Raw genomic sequence first — 20,350 nt, 5'->3', positions numbered from 1 at the left:
TGTGTACATGTGTGTAATTTGCATGTAATGTGGCTATTTCTATCATTCCAGTGAAAAGTCATCCCTGACGATTGGGAGAGCTCATAGGCTATGGCCTTTCAAAACATTCTTCACTAAGGGGAGAGCTGAGTCTGGTGAGGATGGAGGGCTGCGGTTCAAGTCAGCTATAAAAGAGCCTGAACTCTCTCCTAGTCTCTTTGGTCCAGGGGGATGACTTGTCTGGGAAATGTGGAATACAACAACAAAGGAGTCTGTGTAGACAACTTGCCTAGTTTGGTGCTGATTTTTAGGTAAGTGAGAAGTAAAACCTGCAAGTGCTTCTTTCCTGAAGCATCTCAAGGAGATGTCCCACCAGGGCCTTCTTCTGGGATATACTCTTCTAAGAGCATTTCTGGGCTCAGGGACAGCCTTCAGGCCTTAATTTTTCTTCTGAGAATCCCAAGGGTTGGATGTTTGGCTCATCTCTTTTGGTGTCCTGTCTTGACACAACCTTGCCAAACAGGACATAGCCCATAATTTTTATTCCTTGCTTCCCATCTCTCAGTAAATGCACAATTCCAAGCATTGTTGTTGTTGTTGTTGCTGATAGTAACTACTGAGAAACTGACATGGGTTAAAAACAAAAACAAAAAACAAACATAGGTCAGTTGCTAAGTTACATGCTGTCTTAAAAGCTTTTGAGAAATAGCTGGTTGAAATCTTGGTTGAAATCTAAATGGTGCTTCTTTCGACTCTACTTAACCCCTTTCTGACCCTTTCACTGGTCCATCTACTGGAGTTTTTGATCCCTTGATTTCTCTTTTGATTTCCTGGGCCAGTGCTTCTCTATCTCCCACCTTTCGGAGACATCCCAGCCTCTTTCTTCTGCAGGACCTGGTGAGGTGAAGAGGGGCAGATGCAGCAGGAGGGCTGTGCAGATGACAGTCTCAGAAAAAGGGCTCTGATCTGGTTCACCTCCACCTGTGAGGAAGCTACCAAGTATTTATCCTGTCCTCCAAATCACACATCACTCAGGAAGGCTTCTTTGGAAATCCCTCTGTCTCTATGACCTTAGAAGGAGCCCACTGCAATGTTTAACAGCCATGGGATCAAAATTTTTTTTTTGTTTTTGTTTATTGAGTGAGATCTGTTGCCCAGGGTGGAGTGCAGTGGCATAATTTCGTCTCACTGCAACCTCCGCCTCCGGGTTCAAGCAATTCTCCTGCCTCAGCCTCCTGAGTAGCTCACATTACAGGCGTGTACCCCACACCCAGGTAATTTTTGTATTTTTAGTAGAGACAGGGCTTCACCATGTTGGCCAGGCTGGTCTTGAACTCCTGACCTCAAGTGATCTGCCCGCCTCGGCCTCCCAAAGTGTTGGGATTACAGGCATGAGCCACCGTGCCCGGCCTAACTAAACTTTTTTCTAACATCCAACTTACTTAAATTGAGACCTGCTTTTCTTTGACCTGCAGAACTATTTCTTAGCCTTTCTCATAATCTTCCCACTCCATGCAAACTCTTTATGAAGGCAAAGGAGTAATTCTCAAACCTCCTGCCCCAATATTATTTGGGGCTCAATACATATTTATTGAACAAATGAACAATTTCCTTCTCATTCCATGCCAACTCTTTATGAAGGCAAAGGAGTAATTCTCAAACCTCCTGCCCCAATATTATTTGGGGCTCAATACATATTTATTGAACGAATGAACAATTTCCTTCTCATTCAGTCTTGGGATGTAGGCAGAGGGAGTCCAGTGTATGGACTGTGTGAGTGGCTAAGGAGGATATGGTGATCCTAGATCACTATTGGGAAGTGGAACTGCTCAGTCCTCAGCTCCTCACCCTGGGTCCTTTCTTGGGGTCCCATTCCAGGCTTATGGCTGGGTAGGTCTTTCTATTGGAGAGCCCACGACTTGTGCTTGGTAATTAAAAGAGAAGGTCTTATGTAGCTATGCCTCTGGCTTTAACTCTGATTGCCTTTTCCTATCTCCCTTTCCCAATTACCAAACTTCCCCCATCTTTCAGTTTTTCATTTAAACTCCCTCTTTTCTGTGAGGGCGATCTAAGGAGGCCAGCGAGAAGGCTGTCCCCTTTTGGTGCTTAGAGTCAAGATATGCAAGATCACTCGATTAACACTAAATTACTCGTATATTACATTGCACCCAACCAGAATGTTTCTCTAGTTAGTTAAGAACTCACAGATGCCACAAAGGTAACTGGATTAATGCATTTTGAAACATTCTGGATATCGGCTTTAGAAATCCGGAGGTTAGAGACAAGAAAGATTTAGTATTGGTAAGAGATGCTGTCACAAGAAAATAAGAGGTTTTAGTAATAATTCAAGTATAATCTCCCTGTCCTCTGTGGTCATTCACTCTCTCTGCTGTCTATGTCCCATTTGCTGCCAACAAACTCATCTGCTGTTTCTTTACCAGCTCCCACTGCTCCACTTGACCCCTGGGTCCCAGGTTCTCTTCTAGTCACCACGTTATGGGTTCTTTTCCCTGTCCATCACTCATTTTCTGCAAGGACAGGATTCCACTTCTTTTTGAAGGTGGGTTTCCTAACAGAGGTTGGTTCTCCAGCACACAGACAAGTTGTACTCTACCAGGTATCTGTGGGATGATCTTTCCAGCACAGTCAGTTTGGGAACTTTAGCTTTGTAGAACTCCAGATTTAACAAAAGCTTCATTAGTGGGTGATTATCCACTTTACAAAGGATTTCTTTAAATAGCAAATTCCCAGAATGGGCTTAAAATAGATTTAATTTAACCCAAGTCCAATTTGTACACCCTGTTCAATAACATGCTGATTGTTAGAGATGAGGTGTATGTGTGCTATGTATTTATAGTCTATGTATTTATAGACTGCTTGTTTGTTTTTTTAAACCTCCTACTTCTTACCTAGTAGACCACACTCCCTCTTTCAAATTCTTCAAGATTCACTTCTAGGAGAAGCCTATTTTCTAATGAAAAAGAGAATCAGCTTGGTCCCATCAATACTATTGTCCATGATCAGAGAGAGGGGATTTTCTTCACTAAAGACTACCCCAAGACACACAGCCTCTTCCATTTCTCTCTTCAGATCTCTGTCTCTTTCTCTGTCTCTCAGAACACACAATCAGCAATTGTAAAGTTCACACTTGACTTTAGTCTCAGTCTCTGGGTCCCTATTATCAAGGCTGTGTCCACACCACTCATGGGCTTTGGGATAACAGAAGGAAAGACTATGGCCTCATGCCTGTACCTATCATTAAAACTAGACAAGGAGACCTCCCCTCCCTTCTGTTGAATCTCTCTCTGAAATTCTGCAATACATATTGCATAGTTCAGTACACATGACATGTGGTTCTCGCGCTATGGCTATATCTATGGGATTCTTGCTAATCTGGTGGAAAATGAAGGTAATTTAAGAAGAAAATTCAGCTTATCTGTACAATTATTGCTTAAATGTTTCACTTATCAATGGGGTATTTTGGAGGACATGGAGTCCTCATCCATATGTAATTGTTAAAGAACTGTTTAAAGAAAAGGTTTAACAAATTATCGCCATGGTCTCCTTAATGGTCTTCCTTAAGTTTCACCTCTTTCTCATGAAAATTTATCCTTTCTTAACTGTGTGTCTCAAACTTTAACGTGCACGTGAATCATCTGGGGAGCCTGTTAAAATATAGATTCTGATTTAGTATGTTTGAAATAGGGCTTGAGGTTTTTAGAATTTCCAACAAGCTACTGGGCGGTACCGATGATGTTGGTCTATGCACCACACCTTGAGTAGCAAGGCTCTCTAAACTGCCAGAGTGGTCATCCCAAATGTGAATCTGATCATGTCACTTCCCTGCTTTATTTATATTTTACATTTTATGAGACAGGGTCTTACTCTATCACCCAGGCTGGAATTTAGTGGCACAATCACAGCTCACTGCAGCCTCGACCTCCTGGGCTTGGTGATCCTCCCACCTCAGCCTCCTGAGTAGCTAGGACTATAGGTGTGTGCCACCATACCTGGCTAATGATTTCGTATTTTTTTAGAGATGAGGATTTGCCTTGTTGCCCAGGCTAGTCTTGAACTCCAGGACTCAAATGATCTGCCTTTAAGGTTAAGGTAAAAATCCTTCGGTGACATACAAGGGTCTTTATAATCAGTCTCTGCCTGCCTTTCCAGTGTCATTTGTGACACACGCTGTTCCCAGAACTGCTCAAGCTCTTCTCTGCCTTTGCCTGTGTGTTAGTCCCCATTGACCTGGCAGATTTCCACTCACCCTGCTAGAATCGACTCATACATCTCCTCCTCCAAGAAGCCTCATCTGTCACCTCAAGGCCTCTGTGCTTCCCCCTTGGAGGGAAGTACTTGCTGCGTACCTTGATCACCTGTTGCATGGCTGGAAAGTTTTGTCTACATTTTGTTCTCCCCATTAGACTTTCAATTCCTGCCTTGGTCATATTCTCATAATCTGAGGACCTCCAGCTCCTAGTCCTGTTCCTGACACACTGAATACATATTTGAGTGAGTGTGGAAACGAACTTGTAATGTTATCTTTTTGCTCCCTACATGGTGCTTGCTCAGCTAAGGTCAATCTATCTCTGATTGTTGTTTGCTAAGCCCTCGTTCTCGGAAACCTATGTTCAAGCTTCTATGTGGGGAGATGAGTCTGATGTACGGGAGTCACGTCTAATTCCATGGCCTGAACATTAGCAGCAGTTAATTCATTGCTGTTGTTTGGAAAATGTTAATTAATCAACTTGATTCCCCTGGTGCTAAAGGGAAAAAGTCAAACTACTTTAAAAGCAGCATTTACTGCTTCAGGTAAGTAAACTCTGCTAACAAAGGCAACATTCTCAGACCAAGCTGCCCATTAGAACCACTTGGGAATCTTTAAAAATACTGGTGCTTGGGTCCTATCCCCAGGAATTCTGATGTAATTGGTCTGGGGATAGGATCTGGCATCAATATTTTAAATATCTACCCAGAGGATCCAGTGAGATCCACTTTACCAAGGTAAGCATCATAACTATCAATCATGACTCTTTCCTAGTAATCAGTTGCCACTTATCTGATGATGGATTATCCAACTGTTGTTCCTCCTTAAAAAATCTTGATTTAAATTTCTTCTCAACATAATTAGCAAGGTCATAAAATTCTTACATCAATGTATTCACTAGCTCTCATGTACAGGTATGCTTCTATGCAGTCTTTAATTTTACTAAGAGGTCTTTTGAACTAAAACCCTTGTGTATCGCCCCAACCAGGTTCAAATCAGAGAGAAGGAGAATCAGCTTTGGATGGCTTTCCATCAATCCTGGATTGCTGCTTATCTCTAGAATGGACACAGCTGCTTAGCTCTAGAATGGACACAGATGTGGGAAGAGTTCAGATTAGGGCAGGTGTACAACTTTTTAGCTTTGTCTGGGTCAGTTTGAATAGAGTAATTTATTTGAAGAATTGTGCAGTCTTAGAACTTGCTATCCCCAGGTAGCAATTTCTGGATTAATTATCATTTTGAAATAAAGCTGCTACTGATATTCCTTCATTGGCACAGAGAATTAGCAATAGTACTTACAAATGCTTAGCTCACAGAAACTTGAAGAATCAGATGTGCTTTCACTGGGGGCTCATTTTCCCTTTAGAGGGCATGGGCTTTGCAAGAGCATGGTCCAAGTGCATCAGAGGAGACTGACATGATTTCCCTGCTCTCCTCTTACTGAGCAGATAGATGGGAATAGGGTCCTGGGAGCCACTGTCCCATAAAAGGGAGTTTGACAAACAGAGGCCAATAGCACTGTTGCACATTCCCTAAGGCTGTAGTGCTTTCTGGCATTAAATCTATTGGCACAAAGGGGTCAGTAGGATAAACAGGGCATAGGCTGGTAAACTTATGGTCAATCGATAGTTTAATGTCACTCATAGTCCCCAGTCTGGTTCAAAGGAGGTGTTTTCTGGCTTATACACGGTCTCAGTAGATTTCCCACCCACCTCCAACCTATAAAGGTGTTTCCCAAATAAGATCAAAGGTTTAAAATGTCTTTAACACAGGCTGGTAATGCCTTGATAACCCTAGAAAAAAGTTGAGAATTTATTTTCCTGATAAGTTTATAAGAAAGTTTTATTATTATTATTATTTTTATTTTTATTTTTTCAACAAGATCTTACTCTGTCACCCAGGCTGCAGTGGCACAAGCATAGCTCACTGCAGCCTTGAACTCCTGGGCTCAAGCAATCTTCCCACCTCAGCCTCCCAAGTAGCTGGGACTACAAGCACACACCACTACGCTTGGTTCATTTTTTATTTTTTGGAGAGACAGGTCTTGCTATGTTGTCCAGGCTGGTTTTGAATTCCAGGGCCCACGTGATGCTCCCACCTTGGCCTCCCAAAAATTTGGGATTACAGGTGTGAGCCACCATTCCTGACCTAGGAAAGCTTTAAAAGCAGCCCCACTAGAGAGAATTTCCTTGAAGGGAGGGGGCTATTTGTTCTTTTTTGGTATTCTTCCCTCTGCCTCTTCCCCACGTTGTCTTCCAGATTATGGATACTCACAAATGACAGTAAATAAATGTGGTGAAAGATTTTGAGTGCTTATTATAGCCAAGTCCTTGTACTTTATATACAATCTCTAATTAAATCTTCCCAGTAATTCTGAGAGGTAAGTAATATCATCACGCAGTTTTACAGATGGGACTACTAGGGCTCAGTGAAGTCAAATAACTTGTTCAAGACCATGCAACAAGTAAGTGCAGAAACCACATTCGATCCAGGTTTGTGTGATTACAAATCTTTGTTCTTAATTTACCTGGTTGTCTTACCATGGTCCCAGAATACCTCAACCAGAAGCACAGAGTGGGGGATGCGATTTGTAGAAATGCAGATTTCTAGGCTCGACTCAGAAAAGATTCTGATTCAACTGGTTTGGTGTGGGACCCAGTGATCTACAGCCTCTCAGGAACATGCTTGTTGAATTGCCTTGCACATCAACCTGGCTTTCTTGGTGATTAGGGGTCTAAGTCTTCATCTCACATAGCTGTTGTCGAGATACCCCAAAATGGTTCGAACCTTTCACACCCAGACTTGTCTTAGCAACACTAGCTGTCTACACATCAAGAGGAGCTCTTAGGCCGGGCATGGGGGCTCATGCCGATAATTCCAGCACTTTGGGAGGCTGAGGCAGGAGGATTGCTTGAGCCAAGGAGTTCAAGACCAGCCTGGGCAACATAGTGAGACCCTGTCTCTACAAAAAATTAAAAAATTAGCCTGGTGTGGTGGCCTGGGGTCCCAGCTACTTGGGAGGCTGAGATGGGAGGATTGCATTAGCCAGGGAGGTCGCAGCTGCAGTGAGCTGTGATCGCACCACTGCACTCCAGCCTGGGTGACAGAGTGAGACCCAGTCTCAAAAAAAAAAAAAAAAGTTATTGTGCGGCACAAATATGCATTTTACTGCAGTCTCCTCCAAGGCAAGTGGCATCACCTGTTTCCTGGAGTGGCCCCCATTTTTTTCTGCATCAGTATTAATGTACCAGTCACATACAATGAAAGCTCTCGAAATATACCAAGGACTCCCTCAGTACCCTCTCTCACTGTAAACTGTGCTCTGGTATATTTTCTCAAGTGGGGCACTTCTGTCAACCTTAAATGTTAATTCTGCATCACTCTATAAAGGCGTGGCTACGAAGTCTCAGGTAATGTGAACTTCTTCCTTCCTGTGAATTCTAGAATGTGACTTTAGGAAGAAGCTTAGAGTCTGAATAGAAGTAAACTTTGAGGTCCTTCTACCTCGCACCTGCCCTGTGCCTGATGGAGGAGAATGGCTGTTCTTGTCCTCTCCCTGAGGGGGCGCTTATCCTCTCCAGAGGCCGTGGCTGCCATTGTTTGACAGCTCCAGTTACTCCTTCCAAAAAATTTTAAAACTGTGAGGCGTATCATATACATCAAAGAGTGAGTAAAATGTGTGTGTACAGTTGGAGGATGATAGCATTATAGAACGAACATCTGTATATATTCCTCACCATGTTAAGGCATAGAATGCAAGCAGGCCTTTGACGCCTGGCACGCACACCTCCTGTTATGTCCCCTGCCTTCCTTCCTCCCACCAATGTCTCCTTCCCAAGTTCTGGTGTTAATCATTCCTTGATTTTCTTTATATTTTCCCACTTACATATGAATCAAGTTATCGCGTATGTTTCATCACAGAGGTTACCATCATGGACTCAAGAGCCAAACTGCCTGGATTCCCATCTCAGCCCTATGATTGACTGGTTGTGCGATACTAGCAAAGTAATTTCTCTTCTCTGTGACTCAGTTTCCTCATCTGTGAGATTGGAGTAATAATAGTTCTTACCTGAAAGTTGCTGTGAGAAGTAAATGAATTTATGTTGCAAGACTTTATAATGGGACCTGTACGTAATAAACATCATGACAATAGTTATTGTTATTTACATTAAGCTGATATCTACCTTCCTGCAGATCATTACTTCTCAGGTATCTGTGGTGAAAGACCTTTAAAAAATATTTCTAATCCATTGTGGACTGATAATTTTTAAAGTACAATAACATTGAATAATTAGAAAAGTGAAATAGGCCGGGCGCAGTGGCTCACGCCTGTAATCCCAGCACTTTGGGAGGCTGAGACGGGTGGCGCACATGAGGTCGGGAGTTCAGGACCAGCCTGGCCAACATGGTGAAACCCCGTCTCTACTAAAGATACAAAAAATTAGCTAGGTGTGGTGGCGTGTGCTTGTAATCTCAGCTACTCGGGAGGCTGAAGCACGAGAATCACTTGAACCCAGGAGGCAGAGGTTGCAGTGAGCAGAGATCACACCACTGCACTCCAGCCTGGGTAACAAGAGTGAAACTCCATCCAAAAAAAAAAAAAGAAAAGAAAGAAAAGTGCAATAAAAACTCAGATATACAGAATTCAAACTCTGTTTTTTTACTGTTAGAGCCAACAGAAATAAAATTACGATGTCAAATTGTTATAAGTGTTTTTCAATGATTATTTTCAATTTCTAGACTTACTTTTCATGAACTGGTAGCAAACAGCTTGTGGACATCCACCAGCTCACAGATACAGTAGTTTCTGGTGTTAAGGAATCTTCCGTGTAAAGACTAGAGAACTGCAGAACTGAGTTCTGATTTTTCTGAGTCAGGAATAACACAAGAACCAACTTAATTTTCTGAATCTTTTTTTCCTTTTTTAGACACGGGGTCTTCCTCTTTTGCCCAGGCTGGAGTGCAGTGGTGCAATCATAGCTCACTGCAGCCTCAAACTCCTGGGCTCAACCGTTTGATCCTCTTGCCTCAACCTCCCAAATAGCTGGGACTACAGGTGTGCACCACCATGCCTGATGAGTTCTTTATTTTTTATAGAGACGGGGTCTTACTATTTTGCCCAGGCTGGTCTTGAACTCTTGGCTTCAAGTGATCCTCTTGCCTGGGCCTCCTAAAGTATTGGGATTACAGGTGTGAACCACGGTGGCTGGTCTGATTTTCTGAGTCTTGAATTAGATTGTGAGCTCTCTGAAGCTATCTCCTGCATCCTCTCCTCTCTTCAGCAGTGCCTTGAGTCCTCTAAGTGTCGGGGGCTATGGAGGGTTCATAAGACAGTTGTAGGGAGACCCATGAATGTTATAAGTTGAACTACATGAACTTGCCAACATTCTACTCATTTTGATTTATTTTATTTTATTTATTATTATTATTATTATTATTATTAGCAGTAGTAGTAGTATTTGAGATGGAGACTCGCTCTGTTGCCCAGGCTGGAGTGCAATGGTGTGATCTTGGCTCACTGCAACCTCCGCCTCCTGGGTTCAAGCAATTCTCCTGCCTCAACCTTCTGAGTAGCTGAGATTATAGGCACACGCCACCACAGCCAATTTTTGTATTTTCAATAGAGATGGGATTTCGCCATGTTGGCCAGGCTGGTCTCTAACTCCTTTCCTCAGATGATCCTCCCACCTCAGCCTCCCAAAGTGCTGGGATTACAGGCGTGAACCACTGTACCCGGCCATTTTGACTTTAAAAAAGGCAATTTCGTATGTTCCAATCTGCTATTTAGGTTTCCAGGTCTGACCTGTTTGACCTGGGGCTGTATATTACACTCTCCCCACAGATCTGTGGACTAATCCTCATCAGGGACTGAAGTCCTCCCATTTCTAGGAGCTCACACAACCTCAAGTGCTGGATGGGGAAGGATGGCCTGGTGATCTCCTCCTGCCTGTGTCCTAGCTTTCAGTTGCTACTAGAACCCAAGGCCGAGGAGTGGCTTGCCCTGACCCCAAGGTATCTGTCAAGGAAGATCCTGTTGTGCCATTTGAAATGGACAAAACCTGGCTGAACATAACCCTGTGGGTTGAAGTCAGGACTCCCGGGTTCTTACTTAAGCTCTGTTATTCATTTGCAGCCTGGGTCATTCTGCCTCCTAAATACACAATTTCTACAGTGACCCAGATGCATCCACATTGGACTCAAATCAGGATTGAAATCAGCTGGTAGTTCAGAGCTGCTTCTGAATTAGAAAGTCTATTTATTTTACTATGTGTTTTTAAATTAGTAATATTCATACAAGACTAGGGGGTCAGAGGCTCTGCTCACCTGATGTGAAAATTACTATTTTTAATTCTGACAACTGTAGGGGGAAAATAATCACACCGTCTGCTTGAATTTTCATCAAAAATAGTCAATCTGGTGACCCTGGATTAACATGTTATGTTTTCCAGAAAGCCCCAAGAGATGAGTTTTATAGTCATTTGATCTGAAAGAAGGAACATGTCAGTTTCTGCCTGCCTGAAATCTGCCTGACAAGATTCATGCCTGCCACTGGCCCTCAAATTAAGGGACAAGCTGCCAGCGGTGGTCACAGGTTACTGATCCTGCATTTGGAGATGTGGGCCAGAGAGGGGAGCGTGGCTGCTCAAAGACAGCCTCTGACTTTCATGTCCCCTTTCTGTGCACTGTTATGAGCTCGGTTGTGTCCTCCTAGAATTTGTATGTTGAATTCCCAACACCCAGTACTGTGACTGTATTTGGCAATAAGGACTTTAAAGAAGTGATAAAGTCAAAATGAGACCATTAGGAGGGACCCTTCCAATGTGACTGTGACCTTATGGGAAGAGGAGATGGCAGGGGCACAGCACAGAGGGCAGACTGCGTGATGAGGCATCAAGAAGAGGGCCTCAGATGAAACCAAACCTCCCAATACTTTAATATCAGACCTCCAACCTCCAGAACTGTGAGACAATACCTTTCTGTTGTGTAAGCCACAATACCTTTCTGTTCTGTAAGTCTGTGGCACTTTGTTATGGCAGCCCAAGAAAACTAATACATGCACACACATGCTTGGATGCATGCATATGGCCACAGCCATAAAGGCACACACATAGAGACACAAACAGAGATCACCCACAAAACAGCCACGCAGACCTGGGCTCACTGCCGTACACACTGCCATGCGCTCCACTGCTAGCAGGAAGTATAAACAGAGATTGCTAAACTCATTCTCAGCCTAGTTAGTGGACAATATCTCACAAAGGGTAAAAGATCACGAAAACAAGCACAAAGAATAGTGCAATTCAGAAAAGGGGCAAGAGGGCTGAAGCATGAGATGGGGAAGTGGTCCAGGGTGGTGCACGGGAGAGTGATGGAGTGGAAGTGCTTTGGTTCAGGTGGTAGACAGTCTGCCTCTCAAAGTAGCTCTGTGACTTTGGGAGGCTGGGCATGGTGGCTCACGCCAGTAAGCCCAGCACTTTCAGAGGCTGAGACAGGTGGATCGCTTGAGGTCAGGAGTTCAAGACCAGCCTGACCAACATGGTAAAACCCTGTCTCTACTAAAAAAATACAAAAAATTAGCTGGGTGTGGTGGCATGCACCTGTAATCCCAGTTACCCAGGAGGCTGAGGCAGGAGAATAGCTTGAACCTGGGAGGCGGAGGTTGCAGTGAGCTGAGATCATGCCACTGGGTTACAGAGCGAGACTCTGTGTATAAAAAAAAAAAAAAAGAAAAAAAAAAGCTCTGTGACTTTGGGGAAGTCTCTTTACCTCTCTGGGTCTTGATTTTTCTATTTGTAATAATGAGAGGTTGGAGGAGCGAAGCGGTTCTCGAACTGTAGCTTGCATTGGAATTACCCAGGATGCTCAATAAAACACCGATTGTCAGGCCCCCTCCCTGGAATTTCTGACTACATGTATCTGGGGTGGGGCTCAATGCATTTCCAAAAAGTTCCTAGGTGATGCTGATGCTGCTGGTCTGGGGACTACATTCTGAGAACCACAGGACTAGAGGAACCCTCTGGGCTTTATTAGATGTGAAATCCTGTAACGATGGGCAGACATCAAGACTAAATATAACTGTCACTGTGGTTCTCGACCAAGGCGATTTTGCCCTGCGGGGACCATTTGGCAATATCTGGAGACATTTTTGATTGTCACGCTTGGGAGGAGGTACTACTGGTATCTAAGTAAAGAGAGGCCAGGGATGCTACTAAACATCCTACCATGCACAGGGCAGCCCCCCTGTGATGAAGAATTAAATGATCTGGATTAAAACATCAATAGTGCCCAGGTTGAGAAACGCTGCTTTAAGTGATCCAATTCATCTAGATTTGCGTTTGCAAAAGATTGGTAGATGTTGGATTACACCGACTGGAAAGATTGATGCTGAGTTTTCATTGCTCTGAGGGGAAAGATCTATATAAACGACGCAAGATTCTTTGAGCTAGATTCCTCTTTCCAGAGTTTTTGCTCTTTGCTCCGGGACCTCACTCAAGGCTGGACAGGGTGATTACGGTTCTTGAGAAGTTTGCAGATTTCAGATCCCAGAGAAGCTTCCTGACAAAAACATAAGGGCTGGCTCCCAGCAGGGCACATTCCCAAAGCAACATCTGTCCAGGACCGGGAAGGCCTGGCTGTGTTAGAATGGGACTGGGTGTTGATTGCATTGTGTTTCCTTTCTCTGCTTGCTTCCAATCCATGGGCTAGAAAACGAGGGCAGCCCTTGTGGATTCTGATTAGAAGCTTCACAAATCAAGTCGCTAAATTTGCAGAACATTGTAAGTCAGAAAGACGTGCGTGTGTGTGTGTGTGTGTGTGTGAGAGAGAGAGAGAGAAATTTTGGATTTTGTGAGTGTGTGCATGTGTGTATGGTGAGAACCACGTATTCAAACCATTCCCTATTTCTGCACCTCATCCTGCCAATTACAATCTGCTTGGTGGTGTGAAACTGACAGCCGGCAGCAGTGATGGAGACAGGAGGAACGGTGAACAAGGGCTTTGTGCATTCTCAGCTTTAGAGAGAATGTTCAGTGGGGCAGACAGGCATGTAACTGGCAGGTTTAGGAATCAGTAAAAACCAAGAACTGGAAGTCCTAATTTATCGTCTGTTTCAATACAAGGCTACACACAGGCTATTTAATATAATGCATTGTTTACAACTGGAGGAGAGTGGAAGTTATCGATGCATTACAAATGCAGGCAAATGCATCTCATAAGCCGAGGGGTAGGTAATAACAATTGCAGAAGACTAAATTTGACTTTAATCCCCTGAAGAATGGCATGCATACAGCTTAAAATGATAAAAGCTAGAGGGGGTGGGGAGAGAGGGAAAGAAACGAGGGAGAGAAGGAGGCAGAGTGAGACAGAGAGGCTGAGAGACAGACAGAGAGAAGAAGAGAAATGCAAACTGATTTTCTCCTGGGATTATCTATTTCTTGATTAGGAAATAGAGTGGAAATTGAGAGAAAAGATTTTTGAAGACCTTGTTTTGATAAACAGCATCATGCTTGGCAGGGTGTTTTCGGTAGCAGGTCTGGTGTCTGCGTGGTCAAGCAGCTTGGAGCGATTTACAGACCTGCCAATCCCTTAGATAATCCCAAAGGCAGAAATAGAAAACAAGTCCTTGTTTGATTAGTGCACGTAACCTGGTCTGCGTCCTTCTCCTGGGGTCTTTAGAGCCATGGCTACAGTAACTGGCTGTACACAAGCTTGCCTTGTCTTTGGGGTTAAAATTCCTCGACTGTTGACACAGTACATGATGCTTTGGGCGGAGTAGGTGTCCTGTGAATGCTGGCAGCATGAACATGGGGTGATGCAGGCGCTCACGAAGAAAGGATATGTCTGGACTCCATATTTCAGTCTCAGCTGTGAAAGTGACTTCAGAGTAAGCAAAAGAGAGTCAGCTCCCCACCCACACTGAAATCTCTCTGCATTATTTATTGACAAAGGTGTCCAAATGCTGGGTGGAAAACCACATGATAGGGCACCTCCTACCCCTGGTGCATCCCACTCCTTTGTGGAATGGGACTTAAGAATGATCACCACGTATTGGGTATGTGGACACTGCTGTGCTGAAATCTCTATGTGGCTTATCTCTCTTTATGCTTATATCCAGCTTAGGAGGTATTAATCATTATTCCCTTCTAAAAGACGTAGAAACTAAGGCACAGAGAGGTTTCAGAGCCAGTAACTGGTGGAGGGAGGAAGGACTCAAGCCCAGGCAGACTGACTCTGCAGGCTGTGCTCTCAACCATCAAGGTCGTTCTTCCTTGAGTTGACCTGAAATTTGCCTCTCCCACCTCCCTGCAGGATCTCCTTGCAGCGGTTAGTCCCATGCGATGGTGTGCCCACTGCTGGATTTCCATTATCAACGTGAGTCACATTTGTCTGGTTTCTGGATGTGTTTGCAGGGCACCATCTGCCTTCTCTGGTGATCCAGTGGCAAACAGAGGGAGAAAGGAGATTGGCACTAGAAGATCTTCCTGTGACAGCTTTCTAACTGTGACAGCCAAGTGCATCCAGCCTGGGTCATGGAGCACAGAGAATCCCTGGTCATAACTGCATGAAGTCACTATTTGTGGATCACTCTGAGATAAACAAATGAACTCACTCTGGAGAATAAACAGTGGTCTGGGTGACCCCATCTGTGTGCTTAGGCTGCTTGAATCCTGAGGACAGCCAGTAATCTCACCTCTCTAGGCTAACCCCAACATAGCAGGCTCTGAGCAAACATTTGTCAACTATCTGATCTGACAGCATTCTGGCTGAGAGCAATGCTGCCAGCTCATGTCCTCAGAAGGGCTGAGCCTGGAGAGAGAGCACATTTTTATTTAGAAGCTTGATCTTGACCATTTGTCCATGACTTTGGGGTAAATAGACTTCACAGCCTGGAGTCCTATTCCCTTGCAACCGGCATATATTTTTGTGCTTTGTGTCTTATGCATGTTTGCCTATGAGGCATGATGGGGCCATTGCTCCCTCCTGGTTTCCTATGGGAACTTGTGGACAGGTCACCTTCTCAATCTAGGATAGAAGTGCTCCCAGGATGTTTCAAAGAGAGAAGCTAAACTAGTCCAGACAAAATACATGGCATGCCCCAGACCAAATGGATTATTTCCTTCTCTTCCTGAGTGCCATTTCTACTGAATTTCTACCATAATTTTCGCAGTCATACAAGCTTGAAAAATCAGAGGCATCTTTGTCCTCTGCTGTGACTCTCACATCCAGTTAGTTGCCCAGTCCTAGTTACTCTGTCCCTGGAATGTCTCCCCCTAAAAAGACCTGTAGGTAGGTCTTTTTAACATTCATTTGATCAACTGTAGCAAACTACTAACCGGTTTCCTTGCCCCCAGCTGTCAACTCACTTTGGATGCTCCTGATCCTGCACACAGGCAGAGAAAGAGCTTCCTAGTGCAGTGGTTTTCAAACTGAGCCCTAGGAGCCCTAGGGTTTCCCTGCCATGTGTTAAGGCCTTTTCAATAAGCGAGGGACCAGGGCTCAGGTCTGCAGGAGTCTCTTGGGGCCCTCACTGCAATTCAACCAGTTTCAATTTCTAATTCAACTTCTAATTTTTTGAGATCTGAAAAAAAGACTTAAAAGGCCATAAAGAAACAGCTGTACTTTTTTTTTAAATCTCTTTTAGGACTTTGATATGAGATTCCACTTAAAGAAATGTGTTGCTAAGGATTTTCAAAACTGTTGTCCAAAACACAAGACCCTACTGAAGAAGCTATAAGATAAAGTCTTTGTCTTGACTTGAAAGCTCTCCAGGCAGGGTTTGGGGAGCCATTTGCTCATGGGAAAGTTATGTCCTTGGTTCTCAAAGACCCAGAGACTAATGGGGCCTGGGACATTTAGGTTTCTTCCAAACCAGGAGTAGCGGATAGTCAAGAGTGAGGGGAGTTGAAGGAATGATGGGTCAAGTTGGTTCATGCTCCAGTGTTTGTTTTCAAATCACTGGAAAGGTAAAACTGGAAATGGTTTGAGCTGAAGCTGAAACCTAACAGGAGAACCACTGAGACACCCCCACCGCACACCAGCAAAGGGCATTTCTCCCTCTGCGGTTGCTAGGGTGATGTGCATCTTTGGCAGTCTACAGAGGGAGATGATTCCCTTGAATTCTTGTCTCATTTGTCTCTTGCAAGCAGAACCAGGGGACAAAAACTCAGCTCAAAGTAGAACACAAGAAGTGCAGCATTGGGGTCCAGCTTTCCTTCTGGTCTCTGAAAGGGAGTGTGTGAGGTTTCTTAAAACTGGACTCAGGTGTGTTCTGCCTCCAGCCTCAGCTAAAGAGTCAGCTCTGCCTTTCTAAAAGGGACAACTGATCCCTTGAGAAAGTTGTAGCCTTTGTTTAGGAGTCTTTTCTGATTTTGGCTGTCATGCACAAGATCAACACTGAGGCTGGATGAATACTTGGAGCAAATGAGTCGTTATGTGTGAAAGGAAATCTAACATTTACCAAATGCATCCTTTATGCAGGGATTCAAAGTAGGTCAGTGTGATGGCAAAGTTATGTTCTAGCCACCATAGCATGCCATTGAGATAATTTAGACACTGTGAATTGCTATATGAGTGTTCAGTATTATTATTATTCTCTTAGTGTTTGAGAGGGCATAAAACTATGGTTCTCAGAGAAGAATGACGCTGTATTTTAAAAATGATTTTCCTATGCCTTCTCCAGAAGAGATTTAAATTGGTTCAGAATAAAAGACATAGAGCTAATAACACTCTAAACCATTAACCCAAGAGTGAGATGACAAGAACCAAGTCACAAAAAGGGAGCCAGGAAGTATTTCTAAATCAGAAAATGTAGGCTAGATAGCCACTTGTCCTGACCCCCAAGAGTCCACTGTGAGTATCTTTTCCAAAGTCTGTGTTCAGCAATATAACATTAGAAGTGGCAATGGTGGGGCTATTTACACCATGGAAATTGGCAAATCTTTCAAACTGGGTTTTTTTTGTCTCCAGGTGAGTTGGTTGTTAGACATTTGCCAGCACACCATTTGGCTAACAAATGCTACTACAAGCTAGTATGATGCGCTTTTGGCATTTGGCTCTGCTGTCTAAGGGGTGCTGGCTCCCAACTCCCTGCACTCAAGAGGAATGGGTTCCATTGTGATTGCTGGTGGTGATGGTGATGGCATCACCCAATTGGGTGAGTAGCTAAGATAAGAAGCATTGTTACAGGGACTCTTTGCTTTCAAGGAACATTAACTCCAAAGTTAATGGAGTTAACTTAAATTAACTCCATTCAAGTTAATTTAAGCAAAAAGAGAAAGCCATCAGAAGGATACGAGTGTCTCTCAAAGAACCCAAGGATACATTTCTGGGTCTTAGGAATGGCTGGAACCAGCAATTAGAAAGCCCTCAGACAGGAAGACTTTCTCTCCACTCTCTCTCTCCCTCTCTCTCTGACCTGTGCATATTCTCATCTGCTTCTCTCTGGCTATCTGCTTCATTTTTGCTTTCTGCAGACTCCATTTCTACTTCCATGTGGACCCGATGTAGTCTTCCCAGTCTTGATCAGTTTCCAGCTTAAGTACTCCCAGGAGGCCAGCTAGAACTCCTGTATTTCAATAATCACTTCTTAAAAAAGAATCTGATTGGCCCAGCTTGGATCAAGTAGTCATCCCTGATCCAACCAGCTGTGGTTGAGGGGATAAGGTCACTTGCAGGGACACTGGGAGAAGGCTCCCTGAAATAGGGCAAGGCGAGGCAGAAAGATGAGTTGACTAAGTATCTGTGATTAGCATGCATTCGTGTCCCTTGGTGGTAGCACCAATGGTAAAGGAAGAAGATACCAAGTTCTGGAAGACACGACAGACCATATTTGTTATTCTCCTCTGAATATGCATAAGCATTTCCTTTGATGAAGAATGACTTGTATTAAATAAGAACTGAACTCTGTTCTTTTTTTTTTTTTTTTTTTAGATGGAGTCTCATTCTGTTGCCCAGGCTGGAGTGCAATGGCGCGATCTCAGCTCACCGCAATCTCTGCCTCCTGAGTTTAAGCAATTCTCCTGCCTCAGCCTCCTGAATAGCTGGGATTACAGGCTTGCACCACCATGCCCGGGTAATTTTTGTATTTTTAGTAGAGACGAGGTTTCTCCATGTTGTCCAGGCTCGCCTAAAACTCCTGGCCTCAAGTGATCCACCCACCTTGGCCTCCCAAAGTGCTGAGATTACAGGCTGAGCTCTGTTCTTAAGCTTTAATGTTCATATTTCTGGAATATAGTCTATATGAAAGGAAACAGAACAATAGTGAGAAATGGGAAGAAGAAAGAGAACCACAGCAGTGAGGAACTATGGCAGTGCGGAGAAAATACTAAGCAGTCCTGTGGCTTGGGTGCTGTCTCTAGAGGATCAGCATGGAATTTGGCCAAAACAGATATAAGTCAGATTTAGGTCTCAAGCATTGAGGCCTGATGCAGCATTTATTTATTTATTTAGAGACAGGGTCTCTGTCGCAAGACCGGAGTGCACTGCTGCAACCTCAGTTCACTGCAATCTCAGCCTTCCGGGCTCAAGCTATTCTCCCACCTCAGCCTCCTGAATAGCAGGGGCTACAGGCATGCACCACCGCACCCGGCTAATTTTTTGTAGTTTTAGTAGAGGCAGAGTTTTGCCACATTGCCCAGGCTGGTCTTGAACTCCTGAGCTCAAGCAATCCACTTGCCTAGGCCTCCCAAAGTGCTGGGATTACAGGTGTGAGCCACTGTACCTGGCCTGATGCAACATTTACGGATGGGGAGACTCTTGCTGTGATTGTACTATTTGCCCAGTTTTCCACACTGATAAAATAGGCAATAGTTTAAGGGGAAAGAATCTGGGCCACCTTGGGTGTGCTGTCTCCCGGGACTCTGAGCAGAGCACCTTTTCCTGGGGAATGGTGAGGGAGGTGTGGTTGCCCTGAGCAGTGTAAAGGTATTGGTGTGTGACATACGCCACTGTCTTTGCAATGCAGACATCACGATCATTGGCATAATTTATTGCACACTGCTTCAAATGCTGTTCATACATAATTTCTAATCCTTGCTACAATCTTGCAGCATGGATGCCTGTGTTATCATCTTCAGATAGACAGCTTGGGGCCTCCAGAGAGCCAGAGCTGCTCAGTTGGCACACGGGAGGGCCAGGAATGGGATCTCTCTCTCTCTGGCTTAAAAGCCCATCCTCCTCCTTTTTAAAATTTTTTTATTTTTAGTTTTATTTTATTTTTTGCCACATGACACCCCCAAAAACAGAGTCAGACATGAGAAAAGGAATCAAACGCGTAGCCATCCACAGAGTTCCCGAAAAAAGAAAAGAAAGATTGTTTTAAGGACTTATTTTCATTAGGATTCCATTGATGACTTATTTTCGTTTCAGCTTGTATCTGGTGATGAATATTTACCTTATTTGAAGTCGCTGTTGTCAAAAGTTTTCTGGAACAGGTAATGTGAGGCCTTCAGAGATCTCTCTTTGAAAATGAAAATAGAAACGACACACACTGGGGCCTATAGGAGGGAGGAGGGTGGGAGGAGGGAGAAGATCAGGAAAAATAACTAATGGGTACTGGCCTTAATACCTGGGTGACAAAATCATCTGCACAATGAACCCCCATGATACAAATTTATTACCTATGTAACAAACCTGCACATGAACCCCTGAACTTAAAATAAAAGTTAGAAAAATGAAAAAAAAACTGGAAAATGTATGTACATATATACTTTGTATCTTTGAGTAATTGGTTCCTCATGACAAATATTTCCTTCCTCCAATTCAGTTCAGTGGACAGGACATGTCTAGGCAGGAGAGCCACAGACAGGGTGAGGGAGGCACCAGGTGGAGGAGCCCTGGGAGGTGCAATGGTGAACAGCACTGCTTCCGGGGTCATTGGCTGCAGCAGCAAAGCAAAGCAGAGTGTTCATTGTGATTTGTCATGGAGAATGATTTGCCGTGCATTTGCCTTCTTAGCCTATCTACTTCCCCTGTGAGTAGAACTACAAGACATACCTTTTAGGATTTTGAAGAACAGAAAAGCCTTTTAGGTGCATTGTCCAGAAAACCAAGAAAAAGCCCTAGTGGTTTGTTGCTCTGAACTTTGAAATCTTTGCAGCTGGATGT

At 44.0% G+C, this 20,350-nt stretch overlaps 1 long non-coding RNA gene across 1 annotated transcript in view; it reads left to right on the top strand.

The window, feature by feature from the left end:
- The window catches only part of LOC129524218 (uncharacterized), a 51,329-nt gene extending 31,409 nt beyond the window's left edge, over window positions 1-19,920 (top strand). Inside the window, exons 3-4 of the long non-coding RNA XR_008667958.1 lie at window positions 18,176-18,317; window positions 19,613-19,920. This is a non-coding gene — a long non-coding RNA (uncharacterized lncRNA). The remainder of the gene's footprint in view (window positions 1-18,175; window positions 18,318-19,612) is intronic.
- Window positions 19,921-20,350: the final 430 nt, after the last annotated feature.

Source organism: Gorilla gorilla, chromosome 7, assembly GCF_029281585.2.
Source record: "Gorilla gorilla gorilla isolate KB3781 chromosome 7, NHGRI_mGorGor1-v2.1_pri, whole genome shotgun sequence".
NCBI lineage: Eukaryota > Metazoa > Chordata > Mammalia > Primates > Hominidae > Gorilla > Gorilla gorilla.
The sequence above is the reverse complement of the archived record's forward strand: the minus strand, read 5'-3'. Positions and strand labels throughout refer to the sequence as shown.